Source organism: Polypterus senegalus, chromosome 3, assembly GCF_016835505.1.
Source record: "Polypterus senegalus isolate Bchr_013 chromosome 3, ASM1683550v1, whole genome shotgun sequence".
Classification (NCBI taxonomy): Eukaryota; Metazoa; Chordata; class Cladistia; order Polypteriformes; family Polypteridae; genus Polypterus; species Polypterus senegalus.
The window spans coordinates 203,120,168-203,138,542 of NC_053156.1; the positions used below are offsets into that span (position 1 = coordinate 203,120,168).

At 37.6% G+C, this 18,375-nt stretch overlaps 1 long non-coding RNA gene across 3 annotated transcripts in view; it reads left to right on the top strand.

Moving 5' to 3' along the window:
• LOC120525786 overlaps positions 1–18,375 on the top strand; it is a 314,026-nt gene that overhangs the window by 256,241 nt on the left and 39,410 nt on the right. For all 3 annotated transcript variants that reach the window (XR_005633016.1, XR_005633018.1, XR_005633017.1), the window contains one exon: positions 14,554–14,646. This is a non-coding gene — a long non-coding RNA (uncharacterized LOC120525786). The remainder of the gene's footprint in view (positions 1–14,553; positions 14,647–18,375) is intronic.

Below are 18,375 nucleotides of genomic sequence, written 5' to 3' on the forward strand. Positions count from 1 at the left end.
AACAGATAACCAGCTTAATAGTTGAATTACTGCAAGTTGTAAGTCAATTCTTTTAATGAGTTCTTTGAATAGCAATTCTCTGAAATGTGAGGAAATACAGTAATGCTTCCAAATACAGTCACACCCAGTTATGCAAGCACTTAATCAATTTTGCCACTCTCATTTGCAACTCCAAAAGGTTAACATTTTATATGGAACAGTGAGATATTTTCATTGGGAAAAAGGATTGTGGTATCAGAAAAAGCATCCATCCATCCATTATCCAACCCGCTAAATACAGGGTCACGGGGGTCTGCTGGAGCCAATCCCAGCCAACACAGGGCGCAAGGCAGGAAACAAACCCCAGGCAGCACGCCAGCCCACCGCAGATCAGGAAAAGCAAATGAGCTAATAATTTTAGAAGTTCTGAGGGCTGAAAATTGATTTAATAAGGAAAGTTGATAATTCCCTAACTAACAGGGTCTTGCAAATTCTAGGTTCTACTTTCATTCTATAATTCATATTCACTTAATTTCACGCAGCATTTCATGAAAACAGGTTAACTCATCTAAATGAATCAAAGTCCAAAAGAATCACAAGCCAGGAGAATACATTAATAAATAAACAGCTATTGTGTTAACAATGAACACTCTTTGACTGTTTTGACTGCAATTTGAAAAGGTGTTTTTTCATCACAGTGATTGAAAGCAAAACTGTTCATACATGTTAGATAGACTCTTCCAGTGTTTAGCTTAAATCAACATGTCATGTGATCTTCTTCACATGCATACACACTGCTTGTTGATGTTCTCTACATGGATTGATGGATGTCATTAGATGATTTGACCCAGATCAAGGCTGGCTTCTACCAACCCAGATAGGCACTTTGAAAAGAAAAAGTAACCTTATTTGTAGTACTAATGTCTTTCATGAGTTGCCGTACAATATTAGGCAAAATTAATTCTTCAGTGCATGACATATTATTCATGTACTATAGTTGACGAGGACATGGGGATTAGAAGCCTAGTTTAGCAATTGTGCTTGCTTGTTATATTAGAATTTGTAGATGAGCTAGTGCACAGTTCTAATGATGTTTCAGGTACCAGCTGTTTAAAAATACTCTGAATAGCACAGCATATCCATTATACCTGTATGTATCTCTTAATAGAGTGGTATTATTATAGCAACTCTCTTAACCAGAATAATGTTAAGAACACCAAAAATAGATGATGTATTACATAAAGAAATACAATAGCTAGATGAACAGGAAAACAGGAAAACGCAATGTATCAAATATGCAGAAGTAAAACATTTCCACAGAGTAAAGCAGGCAGAGATTTAAATAAAGTTTACTTGTGTATTTTTCAAAGATGGTTACACAAACTTTTATATGTGAACTGGCTCTACACAATTTGGTGGGAAATCAGTACAATTGTTTCAATGTAAGGCAATTATAAGTTACATAGCCAAAGCAAGGTAAAATAGTTTGTAATATTGTATATAGTACTTCACACCCCATTTTCAAGTTCCATTGCAGTCTTTAGTTTAAAGCATAATTAATATGACTCGGAGTCCTGCCACGTGCAAAAGTTCGCTGATGACACTGCTATTGTGGGCTGCATCAGGAGTGGGCAGGAGGAGGAGTACAGAAAGTTAATCAAAGACTTTGTTAAATGGTGCAATTCAAACCACTTACACCTTAACACCAGCAAGACCAAGGAGCTGGTGGTGGATTTTAGGAGGCCTAGGCCCCTCATGGACCCTGTGATCATCAGAGGTGACTGTGTGCAGAGGGTGCAGACCTTTAAATATCTGGGAGTGCAGCTGGATGACAAATTGGACTGGACTGCCAATACTGATGCTCTATGTAAGAAAGGTCAGAGCAGACTATACTTTCTGTGAATGTTGGCGTCCTTCAACATCTGTAGTAAGATGCTGCAGATGTTCTACCAGATGGTTGTGGCGAGTGCCCTCTTCTACATGGTGGTGTGCTGGGGTGGCAGCATAAAGATGAAAGACGCCTCACGACTGGACAAACTTGTTAAGAAGGCAGGCTCCATTGTAGGATTAAAGTTGGACAGTTTAACATCTGTGGCAGAGCGACGGGCACTAAGCAAACTTCTGTCAATCATGAAGAATCCACTGCATCCACTTAACAGTGTCATCTCCAGACAGAGGAGTAGCTTCAGTGACAGACTTTTGTCACTGTCCTGCTCCACTGACAGACTGAGGAGACCGTTCCTCCCCCACACTATGCGACTCTTCAATTCCACCCGGGGGAGTAAATGCTAACATTAATTTTATTTTAATTTTTTCATTTTATTACTATTTAATTTAATATTGTTTCTTTGTATCAGTATACTGCTGCTGGATTATGTGAATTTCCCCTTGGGATTAATAAAGTATCTATCTATCTATCTATCTATCTATCTATCTATCTATCTATCTATCTATCTATCTATCTATCTATAATTTTAGCTTGTTTTTCTTTTTCCATAATTTTAATAGCTCATTATATAGTACATTTGAAATGCCAGTCATCATAGTTGTTATAAGAAGCTGCCAAAAATACAATAAAAATAATAAACATCTGTAAAAATTCCAATAAGTCTGAAAACGTATAATGAAAACTAAAAACATAATTGAAAAAAAAAAAAAAATATATATATATATATATATATATATATATATATATATATTGTAAACAGTAGCATTAACTGTACAATTGAAAACACAATAAGGCATTAATCTTTACCAAGGCTATCACAGAAATAGCCTTTAGGGAAGCATGTGCAGAAATTGCCAAATCATGCTCATTTCGTTAACATTTTGCAGAAACAGAGGATGGGGTTGAAGATTTTGTAAAATAAAAATACTTTTATTCTGCACCAAGAAAGAAATTGGTCAGTTGATTTCAGTTCCAATTTTTTCAGAGTTAGGTAGACTAGAACAGGACACATTTGGAAGTGTGGAGAAAATTACAGTATCTGAAAAAAAGAACTTATTCAAAACCAAAGAAGTTATGGTGAACTACTTACAGGGACCAAAATTATTCTGAATTGTCAAAATATGTAGTATAGCTAAATGTACATATCCTGACTTTATGAAGAAGTGTGATCACATTAATTTTGAATTTGTTGTACTATATTTAATAATGTGTTGTAGATTAAAGTTGAAAAAACATTATGAGAAAAATAAGTGGTATTATGATGTCTATTTTGTAACAAATTGTTTTGTTACTGCTAAGAGCCACCAGTCTTCAGTTTTCTTGCTGGTTGATGTGCCTAACGAACAACCAATTCTGTTTATTTTTATGCAGTGCACTTGCCATTTACAAACTAGTGTTTTCTTTATGTGCTGAAATGAAAAACAATTATGTCAGAACCTTTTCAAATTTAGGTAGATCTTATAACCAAAAAACAAGTGAAAAATGAAAACAAAACATAATTTTTGAGAAAATAATTAAAAGTGAAATAATACATGTAAAATTACATGTAATTTTATTATTTATAACACAAAATAAATAAATTCTAGTTAGCCTTAAATATACTCAGCTCTTCCACTTGGATTTCACTGATGCATCTTGCTCCAGAGTACACCGATATTGCCATTGTCCTTAAGTGCTTAACCAAAGATTTATGGGATCATTTTTAAGAAAAAATCAAAAAAGCATTGCATGTACTGTATTATAGAACAACATAAAAAGCACTATTAGAAATGGAGGAAATATGGCACCAATATGAAGCTGCAAAGATTAGGATGTTCTTTCAAAATTATATTATATAATTCAGTCTTAATTGAGCTTTTGGGATTTGTGGAACAGCTGACCTGTCCACTAGTCTCAACCTTTTGGTAGGATGGCAAGAGGGCAAACATTTCTTACAACCAAAGAACGTCTAAGTGCAAATACATTTTAAAAGAAGACACATTCATTCTCCAATAACCATATCAAAAAATATTGTACAGTCCACTGAAACCAAACTAAAAATTGCTTGTATTCCAGAAGATAAAGTACCAACTTTCAAGGATGCTTGTGGCAGTATTATGTTATGGGGCTACTTCTATTCTGGAAATTGTAGACATTTTAATTTAAAAGACGTGTCAGTAAGAATGATGGGTATGTAGTATAAATATATATTCTCTCTTGGCATTGCCTGTCAAGATTTTGATTTCAATAACATGAGGTATTATAATTTTGCCACAACTGATTAAAAAGCTGTCATTCTATTAACAGCTGATGTACTCCTGCTTAAAAAGGCTCATTTGAGTGCCATTTTCCAGTATTTGTAACAACTTATCAATAACCTTTAAGAAAACTGTATTTTAATAAACTAATCTTAGTATATCAAGTACAGTATAACCAAGTTAATGTTTTTTCATTTAAATTCTGACACTGCTTTCAGTGGTCATTTTTTTCTAATATGCATTTGAGGATTCTCTGAAGCATGCCCAGAGTAATTATGAAACCAACTTGTGATTGACCAAACTTTATGCACATACCAATATTCACAATGTACACATTTATTACAATATGTAGGAAAAGCAGAGTTCCTCTTGAAAATCCACATGAACAGTAAGAAAACAGTGAGATCCTTTAATCATACAACTGACCATACTATAGAATGTGAGTGCCATACCATACAATACCATACCATACCATTTTGAAAGCCCACTTTCAAAAGTAAGCCTGCATTATTATTACCCATAACTGCTTGAAGGAGAAAGGATTTTGGGGTAGTTTGGGAGTGTACACATTTTAATAACCATTTCTCACCTGTTAAAAACATGCCCTACCAATGTTTAAATTTCACATGGAATCTTTACAAAAATAAGCGTTAACTTACCATGTAGAAGCAGGAAGTGCAAGAAAATATTGAGGAAAAAATTAAGAGAAAAGCTTAAATATCCACAAAGGATAGGGCACCTTTAAAATATTATTTGCCTTTTTAAAACGTTTTCTTCAGTTTAAAATCTCAATTGGACAGCATTTTTACTGCCCTTGTCTGTGTCAAAGCTGTTTTCATGCAATTGTTTAAAAAGAGAAGCATAGTGTAAAAATAATTCCTTCCAATATGATTGTTTTTGTATAACTTGAAATAATTCCTTTCTATTTTTAAAAGTGTGCAAAAGTTTTATGTCTTGCATTAATAGCAAGTAGTAAGTGCTGCAAACATCAGGGATATGTGTAATAGTAATTTTTCTTTTATTAGATACCAAATGTGAAATGTAAATATTCAAACAAACACAATACAATATTCCCAGATATGGCTTATTTTCCGTGGTATTTTTCAGTAAATTTATATGTGTGTCATTTACTCGTCACTGCCAAACAATATTATTAATTTGAAAACAAATATATACTCTGGTGCAATGTCATTATTTAGTAAGGATCCTTTTTCTGAGTCTAAGGCTATTTTTGTGTTATTATTTACGCTGTATAGTGTATAGTTAGAAAAATTAAAATGAGTTTTCTCCAGCTGACTAGACAGTTTTATTAATACTGAGCATCTATTCATTTTTAGTTACCACTAGTTTATCATGTATATGAATTAGCTGAAGTATTAATCTTAAACATAATGATAACTGTGAGCTAATGAACACAGCAGTTATATATATTTCTCCTCCACATAGCCTTCTTGCAGGTTTGTGCACTTTTTGTATTGTCCCACTAATTCTTCAATCCTTGGAATAAGAAACTTTTTGGCTGCCCCTAAATCCAGGTCTACACCTCTTACTTAACCTCATCATCAGATCTGGACCTTCCACCGCATACATCCTTTTTTAAGTAGACCAATGATGTGACATTGGTGCATGGTTGGTGCAGTTGCATGGTGCTAGTTTAGGGCTATAAGAGGGACATGGAAGACGTCCAAACCACAGCTGTTCTATTGTCCCCACTGTTACAGCTTTTGTATGAAGACATACATTATCATGGAGCAGCAAAATTGTTTTTGACAGCATTCCTCTTCTTTTGCTGCGAATTGCAGGTTTCTGTTTCTTTCTAAGTGTAGCACAGTACATCACACTGGTCACTGATTTTCCTTGTTCCTGAAAATATACCAGAAAATGACTCTTCATGTTTCAAAAGAAGGTCATTGTGGTTTTCTTGGTAGAAGGCTATCGTTTGTTTTTCTTCTTTACTGGAGAAGATGGGTGTTTCCACTGCATGCTTTGTCACTTGCTTTCTGGCTCACAGTGATGGATGCATCACTGATGACTATCCATTCCAAAACACTTTTTCTTTATAACATTTTATGAATTGGGCTGCAACCTTCACATGTTATTGCTTATGCAGATCAGTAAGCTGTTTAGATACCCTTCTTGCAAAACCTTTACAGTACCCCAAGACATCATGCACTATAGCATGTGCACATCAATAGTTGATATACAAATGTACAGCAACAATGGACAATGTAATGTGCTGGACTTCACTGATGAAGACATTTACCATGTCAATGTGAGCTTGTGTGCACAATGTTGGTCGATTCCACAGATTGCACTTCATCGGTTACACTTTTTCTTCCCACTTTAAACCTTCCTAGCCTTTCATCAACTTTTTGTTGAATCATGCTGTTTTTATTTCCGTACTGAGCCAACATCCTTAGGCGAATTTCAGCAAGTTTTGTTTACTGTGCCTAAAGAAATTTCATTATGGCACATTGTTCAACAAGGATCAAGGATATTCCTAGAGTTGTCACTAAGGTTTTGCTGTATGTCTTTGATTTGTGCTTAGGGTCATTGTCCTGTTGATAGGTAAACCTTCAGCCTAGTCTGAGGCTCAGAGTGCTCATTAAAGATATCTCTGTATTTTGACCTGTTCGGCTTTCCCTCAGCCTTGTCTAGTTTTCCAGTTCCTGCCACTGAAAAATAACCCCAAGGCCTGATGCTGCCACCACCATGTTTCACCACTGGAATGGTATTGCACAGGTAGTAAGTGGTGCCAGGACATGATGCTAATATTGGTTTCATTAGACCAGAAGAATCTTGTTTCTCACAGTCTGAGAATCTTTTAACTGCTTATTTGCAAACCCCAAGTGGACTTCCTGTTTCTTTTACTGAGGAAAGGCTTCTGCGTGGCCACGCTTTCATAAAGGCCAGATCGGTGTTGTGTTGCAGCAATGGTTGTCCTTCCAAAAGTTTCTCTGGCTCTCGCTTCTCTTACCATGGCTCTTCTCCTACGATTGCTCAGCTCTAAGAAGAGTCATGGTATTTCCAAACTTCTTCCATTTAAGAATAATGAAGGCAACTGTGCTCTTGGGAACCTTTAATGCTGCTCAATATTTTGTAGCCTTCTCCAGATCTATTCCCCGACACAATTCTGTCCTTAAGCTCTGTAGACAATTCTTTCAAACTCATGACTTGGTTTTTGCTCTGATACACATTGTCAACTGTGGGACCTTATATAGACCGGTGTGCACCTTTCTTAATTATATCCAATCATTGAAACTGATTACAGGTGGACTCCAGACAAGGTGTAGAAATTTCTCAATGATGATCGGTACAATGGCAAGCACCTGAGACAAATTTCTAGTGCCATAATAAAGGGTCAAAATACTTGTGTGAAAGTGACAGTTTTTTTTTTAACAATTTTGTAAAAATGTCTAAAATCCTGTTTTGGCTTTGTCATTCTGGAATATTGAAAAAGTGAAGGGGTCTGAATAATTTCTGAACCCACTGTATACACATATACACACATACACGAATACAGTACAAGTATACTGTTTATTTTTTCTTTTTCAGACAGGTTTTCACACATTTCAGTGTGCTATTATATTTTTATGTTGTGCAGTTTACATTTGTTTTTTTAACAATGTGACTGTAGCTACTGCAACATTTATTATCGTCAATAAGTAAGTAGTTCTCAGTTTCATTAAATATAGGGCACAAAGTCATTAAATAACTTAGTTCAGCCTGTGAAAAAGGAAACTTTTTAAGGTAGTATAGAGAAAAGATGGAAGGGAGGTGCTAAAAATATATTTTACAAAATTATTTATATTGCCCTGTCTTTAATCTTATCATTAACAGCTTTTATTGTTATACAATGTAGATTACAATTACCTGACAATTTATTTGCATGTAACTTCAGTAGAAAGAACAGTTTTACTTTTTTCTAAAAAAAACTATATGTCAGTAAGTCTTAATACTTAACACAAAGATAATGTATCATATAAATCTTAACATCTATTTTGATAAAATAATTATTATGAATAGTTTACACTGAATAGTAAACTTTGTTATGAATAGTCCTAGCCCCAGATAACACATATTAAGATGAGAAGTGTAAATAAACAGCTTTTTATATGATACAATGGAATTATCTTCACTTATATTTCATAAATGGAAACTAAAAGCTTGCTTAAAGGTTTAAATTGGTTGGCATTGTTGCACATTCATTACCATTGGTACTTCATAGCACCAGGGGGTTCAAATCCAGGACCAGTTAGCATCTGTGTAGAGTTTAGTTTTTCTGTCTTTATTTATATATGCTTAAAGAACACAGGATGGTTAGTTATTCTTTGGCTATCCAAAAAATACGAGGGTTATGTTAGTTCATTACATGGAATGAGTCCTTAGTGTACTCTGTGATGTTTTATTTTAGTGTGTTCTTGTATACCCACCAACTCACTCATTTTCCTCTTTTCAGCTTCCTTCTTTCTCAGAATGTTCAGATCTCATTTTTAAGTCATCCACCTGTCAATTGGACCCCCTCTCTACAGTTCTTTTCAAAGCCTGCCTCCCCTTTTTGGTCCCTCTTATTTCTGCTATAATCCACTCTTCTCTCACTACTGGTACTGTTCCTTCATCTTCTAAAACTGGTGCTGATCCGATCAATTTCAGTAATTTTCGCCCTATTTCTAATCTATCCTTCATTTCCAAAATTCTTAAAAAAATAGTGGCTGTTCAACTTCATTCTCATTTATCTCAAAGTAATCTGTATGAACAGTTCCAATCTGGTCTTCGCCCCCTCCATAGTACAGAAACAGCACTTATCAAACTTACTAACGACCTCTGTATGGTAGTTAATTCTGGTTTAATCACTTCTTGATCTAAGCGCAGCCTTTGACACTATTTGCCACACTACTTTTCTCAATAGATTATCTTCGATTGCCATTACCCACACTCCACTAGATTGGTTCAGATCCTACCTCTCAGGCCACGCTCAGTTTGTTCACCTTAAAACTTTCACATCCCAACCCACCGCTGCTACTTCAGGTGTGCCCTAGGGTTCTGTCCTGGGGTACCTCCTTTTCATTATTTACCTCTTCCCCCTTGGAAACATCTTTCGTAAATACAACATTAGCTTTCACTGTTATGATAATGACACCCAGCTCTGTCTCACTAGCAAACCTTCTGTTTCCTTTCCACCCTCCTCACTTACTGATTGTATAGCAGAAATCAAATCCTGGTTTTCTTCAAATTTTCTTGAATTAAATAGTAACAAAACTGAGGTTCTCCTCATTTGTATAAAATCAGCATTATCCAAAACTGATAATTTTTCATTTGTTTTTGATAGTTCCTCTGTCTCACCTTCCCCACAGGTTAATAGCCTGGGTGTCATCCTTGACAGTACTTTATCTTTTCAGTCCCACATCAATAACATCTCCCGGTCTGCATATTTCCACTTACGTTAACATTAATCGTATTCACCCCTCCCTCACTCCCCACACCACTGCTATCCTTTTTCAATGCCTTGTCACAGGCTGTGAATACTTATGTACATGTGCTTTCTCAATTTTTTTATTTTTAATAAATTTGCAAAAATCTCAAGTAAATTTTTTTCACGTTGTCATTATGGGGTGTTGTGTGTCGAATTCTGAGGAAAAAAATAACTTAATCTGTTTTGGGATAAGGCTGTAACATAACAAAATGTGGAAAAAGTGATTCGCTGTGAATACTTTCCAGATGCACTGTATATAGCACATTTTCATACAAACCATATAGCTCAAAGTATATAAAACATAAACAAACAAGATTAGGTAATAATATTATGCAGTATGTAACAAAGAACACGGTAAGACACACACACAGCCAAATGTTACACTGGAAATGGCCAAATTGCATTCAGGGACTCCTTGCAACGTATGGAAAAAGTAGAATAACATAAACAAGATTTACTGGAGCAAATGGTGCAGTCTCTAAGTTTGCATCTGTTAATTAATAATCTTGCAATTTACAGTATATACTGTAAAATGTAAACATGGGTAAAAAATAGGAAATGATAAGTATCTACTATGTGATATAAAATAGTTTTAGGTACAAAAATATTTATTAGTTTCTTCCTTTTATTTCCAATCAGTACTTGAAGTGACTGTTTTATTATTGATTGTTGACTGTACATAAAATTTGATCTAGTTGTTGTTTACTCAACATATAGAGCACCAGTAGACATGAATGAATACCAGAGTGCAACTGCTTCTGGGGGTAACTAGGGGATATACTTAATGACTACTTCTTTTGTCTCAGTAAATATAGAGAGTTTGTCACAGCCTATACGAATTCCCAAGGGGGCACTAGAAAAAGTAGGCAGATCAACAGCAATAATGTAGTCTTTTGACTCCAATTCCTGCCAAATCTACACAGCATCTTTCTCTGTTACCTGTTGGGACTTATCATTTTTCTGTCTATGCTGGTGTCTTTCCACCCCTGATAATTCCATGCCTGCTAGGCAGTTATTTAAGAGAGAAAATGAAAAAGAGAGAGTTTTAGATAGTGATATTCCATTCATAATGTAACAGCTGCTTCAGATCAGGTTATAGATAATCAAAAGACCTGGACTGACAACAACACCTCATACTGAAAAAGGAAAAGAGAGTCTTCACTTTTTGTTTAATGTGAGGAAATACATGATGCATAAGAGGGTGTTCTTGTATTGTTATTCTCGTGAGACAGAAACCATTTACATTGGTAGCATCCCTGTGTTGTTAAACAATCAAACAAGACAAAAAGATAATCCAGGATTGTGACATCTGCTAAGAAAATCATAGGAACTGATGCAACATAAATTCCAATGGGCATATTCCAAATATTACCTCAGTAGGGCCTGTTTCATATTACATGATTTTTGAAGTTCCTTACTTTTCTTATACCTGTGAACTCACAGATATTGTTGCACCATCAAATCCAGATCAGCATTTTAAAAACTGCCTTTGGCTCAAAGCAATTTTCCACGCCTTTAATGTAACTTTTGAGCAAAATTGTTGTAATTACAACAATAAACTTAAAAAAAAATATCTAATATTTATTAACCTCATGACAAAATGTGAAGCATTGTACAATTTGGAAAATAATATGCATTAAATCCAAAATCATTGAGAGTGTTTCATTATCATACTTTGGTTTCCATGGTTAAAATACAATCTCTTGACTACATATAGACTTGTTTATTTTATTTTTAGGACAACATCCATCCATTCATCCATCCTCTTCCGCTTATCCGAGGTAGGGTCGCGGGGGCAGCAGCTTGAGCAGAGAGGCCCAGACTTCCCTCTTCCCGGCCACTTCATCTAGTTCTTCCGGGAGAATCCCGAGGCGCTCACAGGCCAGCCGGCATGTCCTAGGTCTTCACTGGGGCATCCTCCCGGTTGGACGTGCCCGGAACACCTCACCAGGGAGGCGTCCAGGTGGCCTCCTGATCAGATGCCCGAGCCACCTCATCTGACTCCTCTCGATGCGGAGAAGCAGTGGCTCTACTGTGAGCTCCTTCCGGATGACTGAGCTTCTCACCTTATCTTTAAGGGAAAGCCCAGACACCCTGCGGAGGAAACTCATTTCAGCTGCTTGTATTCACGATCTCGTTCTTTCGGTCACTACCCATAGCTCATGACCATAGGTGAGGGTAGGAACGTAGATCAACCGGTAAATTGAGAGCTTTGCCTTACGGCTCAGTTCCTTTTTCACCACGACAGACCAATGCAGAGCCTGCAACACTGCGGAAGCCGCACCAATCTGCCTGTTGATCTCACGCTCCATTCTTCCCTCACTCGTGAACAAGACCCCGAGATACTTGAACTCCTCCACTTGGGGCAAGATCTCTCTCGAAACCCTAAGAGGGCACTCCACCCTTTTCCGGCTGAGGACCATGGTCTCGGATTTGGAGGTGCCGATTCCCATCCCAAAAGCTTCACACTCAGCTGCAAACTGATTCAGAGAGAGCTGAAGATTATGGCCTGATGAAGCAAACAGGACAACATCATCTGCAAAAAGCAGTGTCCCAATCCTGAGTCCACCAAACCGGACCACCTCAACACCCTGGCTGCGCCTAGACATTCTGTCCATAAAAGTTATGAACAGAATCAGTGACAAAGGGCAAACTCTCACTGGAAACTGGCTCGACTTACTGCCAGCAATGCGGGCCAAGCTCTGACACCGGTTATACAGGGACCGAACAGCTCTTATCAGAGGGTCCGGTACCCCATACTCCCGGAGCACCCCCCACACGATTCCCTGAGGGACACGGTTGAACGCTTTTTCCAAGTCCACAAAACACATGTACACTGGTTGGGCAAACTACCATGCACCCTCCAGGACCCTGCTAAGGGTATAGAACTGGTCCACTGTTCCGCGACCAGGATGAAAACCACACTGTTCCTTCTGAATCCAAGGTTCGATTATCTGACAGACCCTCCTCTCCAGTACCCCTGAATAGACTTTTCCAGGGAGGCTAAGGAGTGTGACCCCTCTGTATTTGGAACACATCCTCCGGTCCCCCTTTTTTAAAGAGGGGGACCACCACCCCGGTCTGCCAATCCAGAGGCACTGTCCCCGATGTCCATTCGATGTTGCAGAGACATGTCAACCAAGACAGTCCTACAACATCCAGAGCCTTGAGGAACTCCAGGCATATCTCATCCACCCTCGGGGCCCTGCCACCAAGGAGTTTTTTGACCACCTCGGTGAAACTCAGCCCCAGAGATGGGGGAGACCACCTCCGAGTCCCCAGGCTCTGCTTCCTCATTGGAAGGCATGTTAGTGGGAAAAAAAAAAACCTTTGAATGGGCTCACCACCTATGGGAGGGGCCAAGGAGGTCGGGTGCAGTGTGAGTTGGGTGGTGGCCGAAGGCCGGTACCTTGGCAGTCTGATCCTCGGCTACAGAAACTGGCTCTTGAGATGTAGAATGTCACCTCTCTGGAGGGGAAGGAGCCTGAGCTAGTGCGCAAGGTCGAGAGGTTCCAGTTGATATAGTCGGGCTCACTTTAACGCACAGCTTGGACTCTGGAATCAATCTCCTTGAGAGGGGCTGGACTCTCTACCTCTCTGGAGTTGCCACCGGTGAGAGGCACCAAGCGGGTGTGGGCATACTTATTGTCCCCCAACTAGGAGCCTGCACATTGTGGTTTACCCTGGTAGATGAGAGGGTAGTCTCCCTCCGCCTTCTGGTGGGGGGAAGGGTCCTAACTGTTGTTTGTGCATATGCGCCAAACAGCAGTCTGGAGTACCCACCCTTTTTGGGGTCCTTGGAGGGGGTGCTAGAGGGCGTACCTCTGGGGACACCCTCGTACTGCTAGGAGACTTCAATGCTCACATGGGCAATGACAGTGAGACCTGGACGTAATTGGGAAGAATGGCCCCCCCGATCTGAACCCGAGTGGTGCTTTGTTATTGGTCTTCTGTGCTCATCACGGATTGTCCATAATGAACACCATGTTCAAGCATAGGGGTGTTCATATGTGCACTTGGCACCAGGACACCCTAGGCCTCAGTTGAATGATCAGGTGGTCATGTTGTTGGACTTGCGGCCACATGTCTTGGAAACTCAGGTGAAGAGAGGGGCGGAGCTGTCAACTGATCACCACCTGGGGTGAATTGGCTTCGATGGTAGTGGAGGATGCCGGTCAGGCCTGGTAGGCCCAAATGTGTTGTCAGGGTCCGTTGGGAACGTCTCGCAGAGTCCCCTGTCAGAACAGCCCTATCAGAGTCCCCTGCAATCCCCAAACCCGTTGGTGGACACCGGCGGTGAGGGATGCTGTCAAGCTGAAGAAGGAGTCCTACTGGACACTTTTGTCCTGTGGGACTCTGGAGGCAGCTAATAGGTACCGACAGGCCAAGCGGATTGTGGCTTCGGTTGCTGAGGCAAAAACTAGGGCATGGGATGAGTTTGGGGAGGCCATGGAGAACGACTTTCGGATGGCTTCAAGGAGATTCTGGTCCACCGTCCGGCAACTCAGGAGGGGGAAGCAGTGCAGTGTCAACACCGTATATGGTGGGGATGGTGCGCTGCTGACCTCGACTTGGGACGGTGTGGGTCGGTGGGGGGAGTACTTCGAAGACCTCCTCAATCCCACTAACATGCCTTCCAATGAGGAAGCAGAGCCTGGGGACACGGAGGTGGGCTCCCCCATCTCTGGGGCTGAGGTCACTGAGGTGGTCAAAAACCAAATATGACAACAAATAGTAAAAAATCCATTTTAGAAGAAAATAAGATTTTTTTTAGAATATATACTTTCACAGTTGTATAAAATACACAATTTGCTTTAAATCCAATTTACTTTAAAACCATAAATGATTTTATGAAATACTTTATCTTCCTCAAAAATAAAATTCCTCTTAGCAATTATAATTTTTTGTTTTAACAGAAATACTTGACATATAGAAGGAGTCATCATCAAATCAAATTTGGAAAACGAATTCCCTGTGGATGATCATGCTTCCCAGTTTCTAAATTTGCTGTAAGTATTTTTTCTTTAAATTAAAGACCTCTTTAATAAAGCCACTATTGTAGTGTAGTGTATTGTAGTGTATTTACAAAATATTATGATTATGGCCCAGTGTTGATGTAAATGTGTATCAATGGTATCAAAAGGCAGTTTATCACTTTCTGACATGTGTTTGTTTTTTATTTTTACTCCCATGTTATTTCTTATGCTGCTTATGTTGTGTGTTGATGAGCTCATCAGAAATGCGGATACCCAACTGTTGGTTGATACTAGCACTGCAAGCATCAGCTGATGTGTAACTTCAAGATGCCATTATGTGTATGAACAGATGGACAGTAAAGAGTACTGCCAGACCTTTCTTTAGTGAAAAGAAACACTTCGCTTTTTTTGAATTAAAAGTTAGGGAAATAGCAGTCATAAACAAAAAGCATTAGAAAAAATTAGCAATAAGACTTTAAAAATTGTACTTTTTCTTTCATTTTTGTGGTAATGTTATAACATGGATTCCCCAAGAGGTTGAGGAGATTAGTTGATTGTTTTCTTCTCAGGTTTAAGCTTATTCTTTTTGGTTTTGACCTTGGTGTGTTTCTGACCTTGAATATGTTTCCAATATTGTTACAATACCTTAGTGCTGTAGCTACGTAAACCCTCTTACACCCTAAGTGGCCCAGTACCAGGCTGAGAAATCATTTAAAAAAACCTTTGCTATATCATGTACAGTAGGTGAACTATGCCACAAACAGACACAAACAATACCTTGTTTTCAAGTGACATGTGTCTGCTCCACACTCCCAGTAGTCAATTTGTTACAATATTTACAGTTGACTCTTTATGTGATTTGAAATCATATGTGTTTTGTCACAAAAATATTTGAAAAAATTGTAGTACTTATTCTGTATAAGGAATACCTAACATTTATGCATCAATCAAAAAGTCTCTACCAACTGATTTCAACCGATGTCATGAACCCTCCCACTGACCAAGCAAACGTGAGCTATAGGCTGAAAACCAGAAACAGTGTTACACCGTTTTTCCGATTTTTCGTGTGCTCTCGCATATTACTTCACAAAACTACAGCAAATATCAGTACTTATAGCAGATTCACATGATTGAAACAAATCCAAGCACATTATTGTGTGATGCATCAACCATGAGATATCCTCCAAATAAGAGGAGTTCATAACAAGAAACAATACAAGATATAAAGAATGTAATAAAATGGACAAAATAAACACAAAACTGAAAATTCCCTGCTCTATGTTCCAGTCAATACACACTATCATCAGTTTATCAGCAATCTAGTCCTCCAGTAAATACTTCAAATATGAAACCAATGCAGTACACATGTCAAGGTAGAAAGGTTCTTATCTTTTGCTCTCATATCCTTCACCTTTTCCAAGTTCTCATCAATTACTTTGCAAATTTTGCTTTCCGGCTGCACACTTTTTGTATATATAAATTAGAAACTTTGTTAAAAGGAACCTACCCAATGTTATATGTTCAATATCATATAAATATATCTATTTTCAGAGGCTGCACTGGTTAGTCTTGATGAAGATTAAGACAGCATGTAACAACAATATGTAAAAATATTTCAAGGAATCTACCCTTCAGTGATCCTAGGGAATGGTGGGTAAGGGACCTTTCAGTTAGAGTCACAGAAAAAGAGTAGAACTCGCCCATACATTAAATACATTTTAGTTGAAAATTGTGTAAAACTTACCCAGGGCAAAATCCAACCTGTGAATACTGCCATCTTGCTTTAGCATCATTAGGCTATATGTTTTGGGAATGCACTAAATTAACATCATTTTGGCAAAAATCCTGACATACTTGTCAACAATCATTCAAATGGTGCACTCCCAGATAGCATTATGATTTATGTGGATAAACTGATTGTAATAGCATATACCACACTACTAAGAAAAACACTTAGGTTGCTCAATTGAAGGAATCCCAGTCCAGCTTACCTTCTGTAACTTATTGAGTAAGCAATGTTTTATATGATCTTAAATTAGAAAAAAATCTAATTCTCCCCCAGAGGATGTGTGAAAAACATATTTATCAGTATTATTTTAGAAAAAGCATGCTGGGCATGTGATTAACTCTCAAATTCTATTAATTGTTTTATTATGTTTAAAATGCTAGATGGGGTTTGTTTTGCTTGTGTCTCTCTTTTGTCTTACTTTCTCTTTTGTGGAAGGGTACAACCTTGTTTTGCTATTTTTACTTTTTATTTCTAGTTTTTCTTTATTTTCTCTGTTTATTAAGTATTATTGAGTAAATGCATAGTAAAGTGGGAAAATGCATTGTAAATGCATATTTGTTTAAAAAATTAAAATAATTCACAAATGAGGTGTGTAACAGTTATGACTAATCATAAACATTAAGGGGACAAAAAATTGTAGGTTACAACATCTAACAATAATGAGAAAATAATAATAATAATAACAAAAATAGTAGTAATAATAATGAAACCAGTGTTGATCAACAAGTATCTCTCAGAAGGGCTTACATTAAAACTTTAAACAAGAACCAGGAGTAAATAATTAAAGAATATAGTTTTACTTTACTTTCAGTGAATTTTGCTATTATATTAGGCTACTCAGTTTAGTATATGTTCTAATTATAATTTACATATTTACAATTTACAGGGATACATGAAAAAATTATAATGTGCTATTAGTATCAACATAAGCTACTTAGTAGGTTCGAAGTATAAATATGTCTCGATAATCCCCTTTCATTCTTAAATTTAGATTAATTGTATTTCTGCATTGTTGTTGCCATGTAAGGGTCTGTATTTATGTGTATTTTATGTTTATTATCTTTTTGAATTATTGATTTTTAATTTTTTTTTATTGATGTTCAGAATTGTGTATTGTCCCTGCAACCGTGCTTCCATTCCTTGTGTGTTGGGGGAGGAGCCCCAAGAGGCGGGGAAACACCAGTATCTCTTCTTCTTCTGGCTATTTAAGGCCAGAGCTGAGTAAACTAAATTCAGGAGGACATTGTTGTTTTATTTTATTTTATTGTTTGGAAGGACTTTTCTGGTTTTCTTGACTTAGTTTACTTCTGATTGTTTTTTTCTTCTGGATTATGGACTTGGACTTGTTTGCTTCTTTGTTTGCCCTCATACAGGTTGAAGGTTTATGGTTATTCTTCATTTTGTGGGGCTTTTGCTATATTGTAGGACTGTTTTTTTTTTTTTTTAATTTTAATAGTTTGCTTGGTTTGGAGTCTGCTAAGTTGTAAACCTGCAGTTAACAGTTTTGAGGCCTCTTGAATTTGGCATGAGTTTCCTTGGGTAGGCTGTTTAGGTTCATGCCCTGCCTTTATAATACTTTTACTGTCACACCAATTTTTCTGTGTTTGGGACTCCTAATGACAACAGTTGTTATTTACCCAATATTTTTCCTTCTGCAGATGTTCGGATGTACATACTGAAGGAAATGTGCTTATTGCTAGTGTGAAAGGTGCAGATTTGTATCATTCCTGTAAAAAGTCAATAGTTTAATGTGGAAAATGTAATATAGTGTAATTGCTTCATAAGTAATGCAAACTATTACAACGAAGTACACAAATGATACAGTCAATGAGTAGAAGGTTGCTTAGTGCAAGCAGTCAATGTAAAGTTACCAGGCAAAAAATTCTCATTCCCTCTATTTATTTTCCTAACCTGCTGCCAATTCTTTACCCCCTTCCATTATAACCATCCATCCATCCATCCATCCTCTTCCG